The following is a 16209-nucleotide window of genomic DNA, read 5'->3' as shown; positions in this document are numbered from 1 at the left end:
CAGCTCAGAGTTTCTGTACCAGTCACTGCAGACCTGGGGCCCTGGTTTCCCACAGATGCCCAGGGCAGGGGCCTTCTTCTGTGCTAGGTGCTGCTCCGTGGTATTTGTTCTGTGACTCCGCAAACATTGTTTTAAAATCAGTTTGTACCATCGGCCTAGTAAACAAATGTAACACATGTGCCTCCTGGAACAATGGACTGGCACACCACCCCCTTCTCATCTTCATCCCAGTCCTCAGGGAGGCCCCTGGTCACTGAAGTCTGAGGCCACCAAGGCAGGAAGACCCTGGGGGGAGGGTCAATGAGAGATGCCTCTCAGCCCCTGTGCCTGCTGTCCCTGGGCCAAGGGTTAGAGCTACTGCAGACTTTGTTCCTTCCCGTTTCTGAGACAGCCTGAGCTTGGACTCCTTCATGGAGTCCCAGCTGTCAAACAAACACCTCCAGGGCCATCTGCTCTCTGAACAACAGTTTTCCTCCTGGGATGCCCACACCCACCCACAGAAACAGGGATATAGGGAAGGATGGACCAGGATTTCTGGTTGCAATTATTGTACCCGTGAGTTTGAGACCCCCAGGTTACCTTTGGACTCATGAGCTGAACTGCTGGGCATTCTGGCCTGGATGTCCCTGAAGCCCCAGAACCTCCACAGGGATCATGAGCAAGGGGGTCACTGCCCCAGAACAACGAGAGCACCCACGTGGTCTACCCTGGCTCCTCACTCATCAGAGGAAATGACGAGATTCCAAGGTCCCCTGGTATCACAGGCTGGCCTGAGCCATAGGGTCCTGACCCAGCATGGCATCAAATGCCTGGAGCTCATCCTGCAGGAGCAGCCACGGAGGAGCCCCCGGGTGTCCTGGGTAGGGGGGGCTGTACGGAATCTCATTCACTCTGGACTGCTGTGGTCTCTGCAGAGGCCAAGGGTCTGTGGCTCCCAAACTACCCTCAATTAAACAGTCCAGCCAGAACTGGGGCCTTTTGGCTTCAAATCGTGTTGGAGTCTTTCCCCAGAGCCCATTGTCTTTTAGAAATTACCACTTAGGGAGGGTAGTGCTGCTGATAAAGCCTGGCATGCACTGAATTGTGTCCTCCCCAAAATTTATATATTAAAGTCCCAACCCCTGTTCCCTCAGGATGCAGCTGTACTGTGTTTGGAGAGGATTTGTAAAGGTTAAACGAGGTCATTAGGGTGCGCCCTAATCCAGTACGACTGGTGTCCTTACAGGAACAGTTTAGGAAACAGACATGCGCGGAGGGAACAGCATGGGAGGACACACGAGGAAGGCGGCCGTCAGCAAACCCGGCTCCGTGAGACCCAGAGGAAACGACCCCCACACCTTGACCTTGGACTTGCCGCCTGCAATATTAAGAAAAAATGCCTGTTTTTTTTTTTTTTTTTTTTTTTTTTTTTAAATTACCCAGTGTGTGGAACTTTGTTCTGGCCCCTAGTGGACAAATGCAATGGCTTTGCTGTTAACAGCCCAGACCCACGTTTCCTGCACATAAGGCATGGGACTCCCTCATTCCCTCTGCCCAGGCCCAGCCCTGGTCTCTGACCTGAGCTCATCGGGTAGGCTGCGGGCAGCAGGCGGGAGTGGGGCCTGATGGAAGGGGCGGTGCTGAGGCAGTGAGGGCGGCAGAGGGATGCTCACTTGCTCATGTGGCTCAGCTTCGTGGAAGCATCGGGAGCAGGAGTGAAGGAAGCAAGGTGACAGGGGCCACTCATGGGGAGACAGATGGGCAGGCTCCTCCACATGCTGGAGACAACTTTGGGGGCACCTGCTCCACCCACAGCCACACCCTCAAACTTCCCCATACCCTGTGCAGGGTCCAGCAGCAGCCCTGATTGTATGGTATGACCTTGGTGGTCAGATCAGGCATGGACAGCTTGACCCAGACTATGGGATCAGAATCTCTCCCCAGTAACGTGGCCATGGGGTCTCTGAATAGAGGACGAGCAGGGCTGCTAGCAGCCAAGTGCACAGAGAGGCAGAGGTGGGGAGAAGGGAGCAGGTGCAGAGGGAGGGGAGGGGCAGAACTGAGGCCTCATAGCCCACGGAGCAGGGCAACCTGAAGGAGACCCCAAGCAGGAGTCCTGTGGGCTTTCCAATGTCTGGTCCTGCTGAGGCCTGGCTGCCCTTGTGATCATGAGCTAGCAACCTACAGTCACTACAGCCCTGTCCTTCTGGTCTCCTCTTGGGTCCTGCCTCTGCACAGCCTGTAGCCAGGCTCAGGCTGGGATCTCCCATATGGACCCTAAGGCAGACTTTCTTACACTTTCCACGGAAATTCTCCAGCTGATAGAAGAAGTGAACTCCCCAAGCTGGGGGCACATTCTCAAGTGGTCTGTAAAATTTTTGCAAGGTTTGTGGTTCATCTAAAAGATTCATAATTTTGAAATGGAAATCTTGATATTTAGAGAGTTTTTCACATACCCCCAAAGGGCTCCTCCTTCTCCAGGGTTGGGTCAAAGTCCTGTGTCCAGAAGCCCCCTGGTCAGCAGTCCTCTTGGCTTCCCCGACCACCCAGTGTCCAGCCTGCATGGGCCCTTCAGTCCCGGGGCCATGGTGAGGCTGGGTTCCTGGGCCTGGCACCATCTAGACACCCTTTGGGGGTCCAGTGATGTGCAAGCTACATCTCTAACCTCCTGACCTCTGCCTTCTCTACCTCCCTGCCCACTCCCTCATTCAGAGACACTGAGTGTCACCTCTCAGGAGTTTCCATCTTAATACAAGTTGGAAGAGAGTTTCACTTCAGGCCACTGTTTCCCACTGTATCTTAGTCCATTTGGGCTTCTCTAAAGAAACTAACACAAACTGTATAATTTTTAAACAACAGGAATTTATTTTAAACAGTTCTGGAGGCTGGGAAGTCCGTATCAAGGCAGATTAGGTTTCTGGTGAGAGTCAGCTCTCTGGTTCATCGTTAGCATCTTTTGGCCAACAATGTCTCCTCTGTCCTCCCACTGTGGAAGGGGCGAGGCAGCCCTCTGGGGCCTCTTTTATAAAGGCACTAATCCATCCATGAGGCTCCGCCCTGTTGACCTAATCACTTCCCCGTACCCCTACTTCCTCATACCATCTCTTGGGGTTTAGGATTTCAGCATATGAAACTTTAGGGGACACTAACTTTCAGGTCATAGCATTTGGACTTACACCATTGCCCCACCCCCACCCCTCTAATTCTTGGGCCTTCAGACTCAGACTGAGTCACACCACTGACATTCTTGTTTTTCTAACTTGCAGATAGCAAACCGTTGGACTTCTTGGTCTCCATAATCACGTGAGCCAATTTGTATAATAAATCTCCTCTTACATATACCTGTATATATCCTGTTGGTTCTATTTCTCTGGATAACCCTGGCTAATACACACTGCAAGTACCTGTGCAATACCAAGGACCTGGCCATCCACTTGAAATGTAAAATAGAAAACACACACACACACACACACAGAGAAAGAGAGAGAGAGACTCTGCTGAGAGCCACCCACGCAGTGCCTGTCCCCAGACCAAGGTGTAGTCCCCTTCACCTGTCTCCATCATAAGTGCCGCCAGCCTGTCTGACAAACCGCCCTGCAAAGTTGTTGACATTGGCCCAGCTGCCTGGGGAGGTAAGGCCCTGAACATTGTGGAGAATGAGATACTGGGCCGGATGCACATGCAGGAGCTATACCTGGCTTCCAAGTCACTAGAGGGCACCTGCATCGCCGACTGCCAAACATGATCATGGAGACGGCCATACACGTGATTGAGACCCTCATCACCCTGGGTGCCCCAGCAGCAACATCTTCCCCACCCAGGACCATGTGTTGACTGCCATTGCCAAGGCTGGCATTCCACTATATGCCTGGAAGGGCAAAAGGACGAGGAGTACCCATGGTGCATCGAGCAGCCACTTTAATTCAAGGATGGGCGCTCAACATTATTCTAGAGGATGGGGGTGACTTCGCCAACCTCTTCCACACGAAGTACTCACAGCTCTTGCTGGGCATCTGAGGCACTTCTGAGGAGACCATGATGGGTCCACAAACCGCACAGGATGCTGGTCAGTGGGATCCTGAAGATGCCTGCCATCAATGACAATGACTCCATCACCAAGAGTGAGTTCGACAAGCTCTATGGCTGCTGGGAGTCCCTCATAGATGGCATCAAGTGGGCCACAGAGGTGATGATTGCCGGCAAGGTAGCAGAGGTAGCAGGCTATAGCAATGTGGGCAAGGGCTGTGCCCAGGCCTTGTGGGGTTTTGGGGTCCACATCATAATCACCAAGATTGGCCCCATCAACGCACTGCAGGCTGCCATGGAGAGCTATGAGGCAACCACCATGGATGAAGCTTGTCAGGAGGGCAACATCTTTATCACCACCACAGGCTGTGTCAACATCGTCCTTGGCCGGCACTTTGAACAGGTGAAGGATAATGCCATCATGTGTAACACTGGACACTTTGATGTGGAGATCAATGTCAAGTGGCTCAGCAAGAACACTTGGAGAAGGTGACCATCAAGCCCCAGGTGGCCGGGTACTGGCTGAAGAATGGGCGCCGCACCATCCTGCTGGCTGAGGGTCAGCTGGTCAGCCTGGGTTGTGCCATGGGCCACCCTCGCTTTGTGACGAGTGACTCCTTCATCAACTAGGTGACTGCACAGATTGAGCTGTGAACCCTCCCAGAGAAGTACCCCATTGGGGTTCCTGTCTTGCCCAAAAAGCTAGATGAGGCAGTGGCTGAAGCCCACCTGGGCAAGCTGAACATGAAACTGACCAAGCTGACTGAGAAGCAGGCCCAGTACCTGGGGCATCTCCTCTGATGACCCCTTCAAGGCTGATCATTACCGCTACTGAGAGCCAGGCCTGAGTTTCACCTTCCAGCTGCCGTTCTTGCCCAGGCCCTGCCTCTCCTTCTTAAGAGGAAATAGCACCGACTTTGTGATTGGTTGGTCAGCATCCCCCATCGACTCCCCAGGGCTTGTCATTCAGTTTTTGGCTTCTGCTGCACCCCTCATACTATTCCAAGTGTGTCCGGGGAGCTGAGAGGCCCCTCCTTAATCCCTGGTCATGGCAGAGGTATGAGAGAGACAGCCACAGGGAACCGTGAGCTCAGTGGTCTTGCAACTGCTCATTAAGTCAGTCCTTCCTTAACCTGGATGTCAGCAGTAAAGTCACAAAGTCCATGTATTTTACCATCTAGGCCTTCACTTGACCTGTGGACTTACACTGTGTGCTTGGTTTACAGGTTCAGTGGTTCCTCAGCCCCTGACAGAAGGAGCTGTACTGAAGGGCAAGGAGTAATTGTTTCAATTTTCCTGAGAGCTTGGCTTAGTGCTGTGCCTTCTCTTAAACCTCATAACAATGAGGTTGGTACTTTCAGTCCCTGTTTCACAGGGATTAGAATACACTCTTAAGGGACAACTGAGAAAGAACAGAGAAGTGACCGCCAGAGGTTGAGAGGGGCCAGAAAAGCATAAAAGCAGACACAGATCGGCCACCACTTTGTGACAAGAGGGTTCCTATCACAGCCCTGGGTCAAAAAAAGAATAATTTGGCTTATAATATTTATAATGTTAAAAGAAAGCAGGAAGGTAGGTTAATAAAAATCTCAATGCCATTTAAAAAAAAAAAGAAAGAAACAGAGAGGGAGAACACAAAATGGAATGAATGTTTCAATAGATACCTGACCAGGTATGCAAATTACCCAGCACAGCACAGGCAGAAACACTAGGCAGTGCTTGAGACACAGAGTTCCCTTCTGCCCCTCTGTCTCCCTCTACATGCTGAGCCTACTCAGGGAATCCTGGTGAGACATGGAGTTCCCTTCTGCCACGCTGTCTCCCTCCACATGCTGAGCCTACTCAGGGAATTCTGGTGTTCACAAAAGGGGTCAGGGGAACTGCATGAAAACCACAGCTTTGTGTAGGCCCACAAGCTTCAACACAGGCTTACGGATGTGTAGTTGTATATGAGTGCATGCAGAGGAGTCCTGCAGCCACGCCTGGTGGGAGTCTAGGGGAGGCTCCTGGCTCCAAAGAGCCCAAGCCACTAGCCCAGGCTTGGAGACTTGAGCTGAGGGATTGGAGGGAAGGGCTGAGCAGCAAGCTCGGGAATAGCCCAGGCCAGACAGGAGGACAGTCCACCCAACCAGCAGTGGTGAGGGAGCCTCGCCCCAGCCCAGAGCTGGGTCCACTGGCCAGCCAGGTGGAGGGGTTCCTTCAGGCTCCAGTGATGACCTGGCAGGAGGCTGAGGACATGCTCTAGGCTGTGAGCCTCTGTGAGAGGTAGGTGGATACTTCCCCCATATCCCCACTCCTGGCTGCAGGTTCCACACTTACTGACAGGAACGGAGTGCCCAGTACACCTCTGCAGACAGCTGCTCTGCATTGACTCCTGGTTCTTATGCTTAAAAGTTGTGGGATGTTAAGCAAGTTGCTTTACACTCTCAGACCTGTAGTTTCCTAATCTATCCAATGTGAAGAAAGCAAGCCAAGCTCACAAAATGTTAGTGAGTCTAAAACAATTCACCCGTGGCGATCAGCGCACATCCCCAAGGAGCATAAAACAAAGTTGACAAAACTCCCCAGTGTTCTGATGTGACGTCCCCACCTCCTAGGACCAAGGGTCTAGCACAGAGTAGACGCTTAGGATGTATCAAGGCCCCATTGAATTCTGGGAGTTCTGGCTGTGCCCACTTTAATGATAAATGATCAGAGTGCTGCACTAAGGCAGCTTCACCGTGAAGCAGCCATCTGGGAGGGCCTGGTGGTTCAGCTCCTGACTGCGGAAGGGGGCAACCTGGGGAAGTGCACAGGGCTCTGGGCTAGAGTCAGAAGACTCAGCTGCTAAAGCCCAGCCCAGCCCTCCTACACTTTCCTACACTTCAACCCACCTGATGCCTCCTCTCACGGAGACTCGACCCCCTGGTGGTGGGTGCGGGGTGGGGGATCTAAGGGCTCACCTTGTCACTAGGCAATCCCTGACCCAATCACCTCCATGCCCCTTTGCTAGGGCTGGTGGGTTGACAGCTGGAGTTTCAGGACCCCAGGAAAGGTGCCTTAAAATACACTTTCCTGCAAATGAATAGCCATTTGTTTTCCCATTGATTGGAGATGTTCGCTGTAGCACATCCTATGTGGGTCTGGTTCCTGCCTTTATTCTCTCCCTCACGGTGGTGCTCCCCAGAGGACTCCCTAACAAAATAAACCTTCTACATGTACATTTTCCTGTCTAGTCTGTTTCTAAGCCTCTGTTCAGCTAATACAGGTGTGCAGACCAGGTGTGCACATTTGCCTCCAAAAGTCCCACCAGGGTCTTGCCATCAAGGGAGCCTTCCCTAGTAGGTTGAGAAAACCAGTAGGAGAGCTAAAGCTCCAGGGTCCTTGCCCTCAGTGATTGGCACCCTAGCAGGGACTGGGCACTGGTCACAAATCTACCCCCAACTCCTTCTTGGATGCACAGCTACTAAATTGCAGCCTCCCCTGCAGCTCAGCAGGCTGTGTCTGAGCTCATGGCAGTGGCAGGTGCGCATGCCTGTCACCCAGCCTAGCCCTGCTGCTTCTGTCTGGCTGACTAGAAGCTGATCTCAAAAGAATGCTCTTGCCTGGTAGAGCTTCCTGTGCATATTGAGGTCCCTGAATGACCAATGGAGGCCTGCAGTGCCCCTGGAGGCCTGGACCTTCTCTGTGCCATCCCAGGGGTGAGAAGTGCCCTGGCTTCATGTGGGCTTTGTTGTTCCATGTGGGGCTACCTGTAACCTCACCTGCTCTGGCTCTTTCCAGCTCTACAGGGGTGCTTTATGTGACATCCACTGGACTCTTATAGAAGTGTGTTCTTATAGTTCTGGTCTAAAATAAGGAATAAAAATTGCCCGCCATGTTCCCTTTTGTGCACTTCTGTTTTGGGCAGCTCTGATGTGAGACTTGTTTTCTGAAAGTATCCTGCTCCTCCGGAGGAGGGGGCAGTGGAATAAAGACAGCCCAGGCTAGAAGCAGCTAGTGGATACCTTTTAGGCATCAAAAGAGTTAGTAAATACCAGCACTTCAAAGAGATCCTCTAAGAGAGCATGCTGAAATTCACCAGAAACGTGATGAGAATCACAAACAGCAGAGGAGATGGAAGCCTGCCGAGCTGGGACCCCCAAGGAGCCACAAAGGGCTCCATAACACAGGGAAGAGGTCAGCGAGTGAGAGAACCCTGAAATTTCACACCTCCACCATGGACCTTTGCAATCCTAGCCACAGGGAGCCCCCAGGCCTCCAGATGAACACAGGGAGCCTGCTGGAGACGGTACAGAGGCACTGCTCAAGCCTACATGGATCCCACAGGCTTTTCATCCCTGATTTGCCTGGTGCAGCCACTGCTGCCCACCATGAAGGGAAACTGGGCACTTTCATGTGCCCCAGAGACAGATACCGCAGCTGTGGTAAAGAGGAGTGGGTAGACAATGCTCTGCATGGCTTCCCTCTGCTGCTCCTCTCTGTCAAACACGACTTGCCTGCTTTGGTGACAGGTTGCCAGTGCCACCGCCCACCCCTGCCTGAGCATGACAGCCACAGCTCAGTGTTCCTCTGAGAGCCCAATCCCCAGAGGCTGCCCATTAACCCTTTCCACCACAGGCTTACCTCTGCTGCCCCAGGCCAGGAAGGGAACAGGAAGTTCAGGTACCTTCCTGAGCTCCTAACAGCAAAATCCAGCTTTGGGCGAAAAGTGTGAGTGGGCCATGAGCCCAACAACTGCCATTGCTCATTGTCCCAGCTGAAAGGTCCTGCCTTCCTGAGTGAAAGGTGCACAGCACAGCCACCCTGCTATGCCTGAACATTGCAGCTGTGGCCTGGAGCCCTTGGGAATGCCCAGCCCCCAGAGTCCTGTGATCTGTTCTCAGGCTCCAGGAGACCAGCCCACTCCTCCCTATCACAGCCAGCACCTGAACTCTGGGCTGGCTGGATCCTGGTCCAGTCACATCAGGACTCCTACATGCCATCTAGTGGGTCACCGAGACGTGTGGGAGTTTGGGAATTACCTAGCCCAGTCCAACATCACTGGTACCTGACTCCTCGTTGGGCCTGAGTTTGGGCCCACCCAAGCAGCCAACACCACCATGATGACTCCCACCCACATGACTGATAGGCAGAGCCATTCCCCGTCTCCCCGTGAGGCAGTGGCATTACCACATGGAGAACATCACCACATTGGAGAACAGGTGCGCATAAAACTGCCTGCATTGGGCTGAATGAAGATCTTCTACCCTGAAGCCATTCCTGCAGAGAAGCACACAGGACAGGCATTTTTCATGTCTCTCAGCCACACTGTGGCCTGGAGATAGACCACAGTGTGCATCTGTACTGAGAGACACCAGCCCCAGAACAGGGGTGTGATAGGGAAGCTCATTGCGTTCCTGCCTATCTAGGACATGGAGCCAGTGCAGCCCCCTCATCAACCACAGAGACCTCTGTGCCTTTCATCAGGAGCTCCCCCAGACACCCCCATCAGGGCTGGTGCCTGTGCTTATCACTAGGGGGTGTTTGTGGGAAAGCCAGGGGGTCCAGCTCTGTCCAGCTGCATCCTCTCTTCCACTCCCCCAAGCCATTCTGAACAGGAAGCTCAGGGCACCTGACATTCCGCTGTCCAGCTTGTCACCTGAAACTATAGAGAGCACCTCAGTGAACAACTATGAAGTACACACCCATGGACTTATGCCACAGCCAGCTCTTATTTGTAAGTACCACCTACTGACCTGCAGGTTGAACTGCACAGCCCAGTAAAAGAAGTGTACAAGGCTGCAGGAGAAAAGCCAAAGCCTCTACCAACATACTCTACAGTGACACCCTCAAGGGAGGGGGGATAACAGAGAAAATATCACACATAAATGAAAATACATTAAAAAATAAGAAGTGTCAACTCCTCCAGATGAGAAGGAACCAGTGTAAAAATTCTGGCACCATGAAAGATCGAATGTTGTGACAACATCAAATAATCACACTAGCTCTCTAGCAATAAGTTCCAACTGAAATGAAAACTAAAATATTACAGATAAAGAATTAGAAGTATGAATTTCAGGGAAGGTCAATGAAAGCCAAAAGAAAGTTGAAAACTAACACAAAGAAACCATGAAAACAAACCAGGAAATTAAGGAAGAGATAAATACCTTTAAAAAACCCAACAGAACTTCTGGAAATAAAAAATACCCTTAAAGAATTTCAAAATACAGTTAAAAACTTTAATAATCCAAGTAGAAGAAAAAATTTTCAGATCTTGAAGACTGATCTTTTGAATTAACACAGTCAGACAAAAATAAAGAAAAAAGCTTTAAAAAAACAAAGAAATATGAGATTATGTAAAATCACCAAACCTACAATTTATAGACATTCCTGAGACAGAAGAAGAAAGAGTAAGCAAACTGGAAAACATCCAGGGGAATAATTCAGGGAAATTTCCTTAATCTTGCTAGAGAGGTAGACTTCAAGATATAAGAAACTCAGAATACACCTACAAGATATTGTAGAAGATGGACATCATGAAGATATACAGTTATCAGACTATCCAAGGTCCGCAATAAGAAAAAAATCTTAAATGCAGCTAGACAAAATGATCAAATTACCTATAAAAGAAAACCCATTAGACTAACAGCAGACTTCTCAGCAGAAACCCTACAAATTGGAAGAGACTGGGGGCCTATTTTTAGCCTCCTGAAGGAAAAAACTGCCAGCCAATAATTTCATATCTCACCATACTAAGTTTCACAAATGTAGGAGAAATAAAGTGTTTCCCAGACAAACAGGTGCTAAGAGAATTTGTCACCACTAGATTGGTCCTACCAGAAATGTTCAAAGGAATTCAAAACGTGGAAATTAAAGGGCACTACTCACCATCATGGAAGGATACATAAGTACAAAGCTCACAGATCCTATAAAGCAATTACAAATTTGAAACTCCAGAAGAACTAGCTGACAACATTATAACGTGATTCACATATCAATATTAAGCTTGAATGTAAATGGCCTAAATCAGGGGTCCCCAATCCCCAGGCCATAGACTGATACCCATCCTTGGCCTGTTAGGAATCCGGCCACACAGCAGGAGTTGAGCAGTGGGCAAGCAAGCATTATCGCCTGAGCTCTGCCTCCTGTCAGATCAATGCCAATATCAGATTCTCAAAGGAGTGTGAACCCTATTGTGAACTGCACATGCAAGGGATCTAGGTGGCATGCCCCTTATGAGAATCTAATGCCTGATGATCTGAGGTCAATCAGTTTCATCCTGAAACCATTCCCTGCTACCATCTGTGAAAAAATTGTCTTTTGTGAAACTGGTCCCTGATGCCAAAAAGGTTGGGGACTGCTGGCCTAAATGATCTACTTAAAAGATCAGAGAGGCAAGTTGGATATAAAGACCCAACCACTGGCTGCATACAAGAGACCAATCTACTGGCTAAAGTTAATTTCAGATTCAAAGTAAAATGGTGAAAAAGATATATCGTGCAAACAGAAAACAAAAGTAAGCAGGAGTAGCCATTCTCATATTGGATAACACAGACTTTAAACCAACAACATTTAAAAAGACAAAAATACCATTATATAATTATAAAGCATTCAATACAACACTATTTTACTAAATATATATGCACTCAACAATGGTGCATTCAGATTCATAAAGCAAATAGTGTCAGACCTAAGAAAACAGATTGATAGCAATATGATGATAGTGGGGGACTTCAATATCCCAATGACATCACTGGACAGACCGAGGTAGAAAATAACAAAGAAACTCTGGACTTAAACTGGACTACAGACCAAATGGACCTAAAAACATTTATAGAGCATTCTACCAACAACCACAGAATATACATTCTTTTCACCTGCACACAACATATTCTCCAAAATTGACCATATCCTTTCCTTGGCCATAATGCAAAGCTCAATAAAATAAAATAAAAACTGAAATAATATCAAGTGTCTTCTCAAACCACTGTGGAATGAAATTAGAAATCAATACCAAGAGGAACACTCAAAACTGCGCAAGTACATGGAAACTAAACAACTTCCTCCTGAATAACTCTTGGGTAAACAATGAAATTAAGGCAGGAATAAAAAAATTATTTGAAATGAATGAAAATAGAGACATAAAATACCAAGACGTCTGGGAAACAGCAAAAGTAGCATTAAGAGTAAAGCTTATAGCACTAAATCCCTACATGAAAAAGACAGAAATATTTCAAATTAACAACCTAACATCACAGTTGAAGGAACTAGAAAAAACATAACAAACCAAACTCAAAACTAGGAGAAGAAAGGAAATAACGAAGAGCAGAACTAAATGGGATTGATTCCATAAAAAGATACAAAGGATCAATAAAACAAAAAGTTGTTTCATTGAGGGGATAAACAAAATTGACAGACTGCTAGCTAGAGTAAACAAGAAAAAACAAGAGAAGATTCAAATAAGCACAATCAGAAATGACAAAGGTGACATTATAAATGATGTTGCAGAAATATTGTAAGTCATTAGAGACTACTATGAACACCTCTATGCACACAAACTAGAAAACCCAGAGGAAATTGATAAATTCCTGGAAACATAAACTCTCCCAAGATTGAACAAGGAAGAAATAGAAATCCTGAACTGACCAATAATGAGTAAGAAAATTGAATTAGTAATAAGAAACTTTCCAAAACACACACACACAAAATTTCCCAGGACCAGATAAATTCACAGCTTTGTACATCTACCAGATGTACAAAGAAGAGCTAGTATCAATCTTACTGAAATTATTCCAAAATAATGATGAGGATCCAGTATCATCCTGATACCAAAATCAGGCAAGGACACAACAAAAAATAAAACCACAGGCCAATATCCTTTATGAATGTACATGCAAAAATTGTCAAAAATACTAGTAAAACAAATCCAGCAGTACATCAAAAAGATTCATCACAGTCAAGTAGGCTTTATTCCAGGGATGCAATGATGGTTAAAGACAGCAAATTAAGAAACATGATTCACCACATAAACAGAACTAAAACAAAAATCATATGATCATCTCAATAGATGCAGAAGAAGCATTCAATAAAATTCAACATCCTTTCATGATAAAAATCCTCAATAAACTAGACATCAAAAGAACATACCTCAAAATAATAGGAGCCATATAAGACAAACCCATAGCCAACATCATACTGAATGAGGAAAAATTAAAAGCATTCTCCTTAAGATCTGAAACAAGACAAGAATGTCCACTCTCACCACTCCTATTTGACATAGTATTGGAAGTCCTGGCTAGAGCAATCAGGTAAGAGAAAGAAATAGAAGGTATCCAAATTGGAAAGGAGGAAGTCAAATTATCTCTGCTGATGACATGATTGTATACCTAGAAAACCCTAAAGACTCTTCCAATAGACTCCTAGACTTGATAAACAACTTTCGTAAAGTTTCATCAGATAAAAACCAACGTACAAAGATCAGTAGCATTTGTATACACCAATAACATGGAAGCTGAGAATCAAATCAAGAACTCAATCTCATTTACAATAGCCATGCTAAAAAAAATTACCTACTAGGAATACATTTAATGAAAGACGTGAAATATCCCTACAAGGGTAACTACAAAACACTGATGAAAGAAACCATAGATGATACAAATGGAAAAACATCTCATGCTCATGGATTGGCATAATTGATATTGTTAAAATGACCATATTCCCCAAAGCAATCTACAGATATGACACAATTCCTGTCAAATTTTCAACATCATTTTTCACAGAACTAGAAAAAAAATTCTAAAGTTTATATGAAACAAAATAAAGCCTAACTAGCTAAAGTAATTGTAAGAGAAAAAAAAAAATAATACAGAGGCATCATATTGCCTGACTTCAAACTATACTACAAGGCTGTAGTAACTAAAACAGCATGGTACTAGTACAAAAAATGGATATGTAGATCAATGGAACAGAATAGAGAGCCCCAAAATTAAGCCACATACCTACAATTAGTAGATGTTTGACAAAGTTAACAAAAATAAACAGTGGGGAAAGAACAGACACCCTATTCAATAAATGGTGCTGGAAACATTGACTAGCCACATGCAGAAGAATGAAACTGGACTCCTATCTCATTATAAATAAAAATTAATTCAAGATGGATTAAAGATGCAAACAAGACCTGAAACTATAAAAATCCTAGAAAAAAACCAGGAAAAGCGTGGCTATCAGCCTAGGAAAATAATTTATGACAAAGACCCCAAAAGCAAATGCAACAAAAACAAAAATAGGCAAATTGAACTTAATCAAACTGGAAAGCTTCTGCACAGCAAAAGAAATGATCAACAGAGTAAACAGACAATTTACAGAATGGGAGAAAATATTTGCAAATTATGCTTCCAACAAAGAACTAATATCCAGAATATATAAGGAAATCAAACAACTAAACAGAAAAAACAAGCAATCTTACTAAAAATTGAGCAAAGGATATGAACAGACATTTCTCAAGAAATACAAGCAGCAAACACATGAAAAAATTCTAAACATCGCTAATTATCAGATAAATGCAAATTAGTACCATACTGAAATATCATTTTACACCAGTCAGAATGGCTATTTTTAAAAAGTCAAAAAACAACAGATGTTGTTGTGGATGTAGACAAAAGGAAACGTTCATATACTGATGGTGGAAATGTAAATTGGTTCAACATCTATGAAAATCGGCATGGAGATTTCTCAAAGAACTAAAACTAGAACTACCATATGATTCAGTAGTCCAACTACTGGGTATCTATCCAAAGGAAAAGAAATCTTTATATAAAAAAGACACCTGTACTAGTATGTTTATCTCAGCAGTATTCACAATAGCAAAGTCATGGAACCAATGGTCGACCAGATAAATAAAATGTGGTATATATACACTATGAAATACTATGCATCCATAAAAAATGAAATCATGTTCTTTGCAGCAATGTGATGGAGGTGGAGGCCATTATCCTAAGTGAACTAACTCAGAAACAGAAAATCAAATACTGCACGTTCTCACTTATAAGTGGGAACTAAACAGTGGGTACACAGAGACATACGGATGGAAATAAGAGATGCTGTGGACTCCAAAAGGGGAGAGGGTGGGAGGGGGATGAGGGTTGAAAGACTACCTATTGGAAACAACATTCAGTATCTGGGGGATTGGTACACTAGAAGCCCAATCTCCACCGGTACACAATATACCCATGTAACGATCGTGCACATGTACCCCCTGAATCTAAAATTTAAAAAGGCAGCCCACCTGTAACTCAGCCCACCTGCATGATCAAGGGCTGTGTCCCTTTTCTCCCTTCACTAGGGTGAGGAGCCCCTGACTGATGCCAAACCTGGGGGATCAACTCAGCTGGAGAGGAGGAGGCAGGGCAGGAGTGGCCCATGGAAGCATGGCTGGCAAAGTTCCCTCTGCCTGCCCCTGCTATCACTGTTCAACACAGAAAGCCTGGGAGGGTCCCTGTGGGTGGCCAGAGTGGAGGGACCCTCCCCTCTGATGTATTCTGAGCTCACCTTCTTAACATATGACTTCCTCCCTTGAGGGATGAGGAAGGATGACAGGCGCTAGCTTGAGTTCACATTGGCTAAACTCCAAAGGCATTAACAAACAGTTATGTTGATTTCACCAGGATCACATAAAGCTCTTCATGAAATTACACATACATTTCTTCCTATGGGGTCTCAGAGTTGCAGGGATGGGAAGCAACATCTTTATGTTTCCACGTGGGTAACACAGAAGAAATAAAGTCTCTCTACATTCTCATGTTATTTCAACTCCCTTTCTGCCTAATGAAAGCTTTCCCACACTTTTCCTGGTGTCATGAGTACAGTGAACATTTTCTCCCTTAGTGTTGAGAGATACACAGTCCCAGACACCTTGTAAATTGACTTTAGCTGCTCTGGGCACATTTTTATATGGCTGTAGGCATTAGGCAGCTGGGTCAGGCAGTCTAGAGCCAGAGGGTATACTGTCCAGCTGGCTGTCCCTTCCCACACCTGCAAGGGCATGAATCCTACCTCTCTGGACCGTCTCATTGCGCTGCACACAGGCCATGCACCTGCTCACCAGGTACCAGGTGCCCTTATCATAAATATCTCCACCTATCTTAGCAATGAGGTGGGAATGCTCAATTCTTTGTGAAAATCTCTGTATTTACAGGACCAGAGGTGTTTTGTTTTGTGAAAGAAAAACTCTCTAAAAAACAAAGC

The 16209-nt window shown here is 46.4% G+C and overlaps 1 protein-coding gene and 1 pseudogene across 1 annotated transcript in view; both read left to right on the top strand.

Moving 5' to 3' along the window:
• Positions 1-16209, top strand: part of LOC112631324 (anthrax toxin receptor-like) — a 724187-nt gene that overhangs the window by 604489 nt on the left and 103489 nt on the right.
• On the top strand, positions 732-4840 carry LOC112631693 (annotated as a pseudogene).

The sequence above is a fragment of the Theropithecus gelada genome, chromosome 9, assembly GCF_003255815.1.
Source record: "Theropithecus gelada isolate Dixy chromosome 9, Tgel_1.0, whole genome shotgun sequence".
Classification (NCBI taxonomy): Eukaryota; Metazoa; Chordata; class Mammalia; order Primates; family Cercopithecidae; genus Theropithecus; species Theropithecus gelada.
This window is presented reverse-complemented; position numbering and strand designations above follow the sequence as displayed.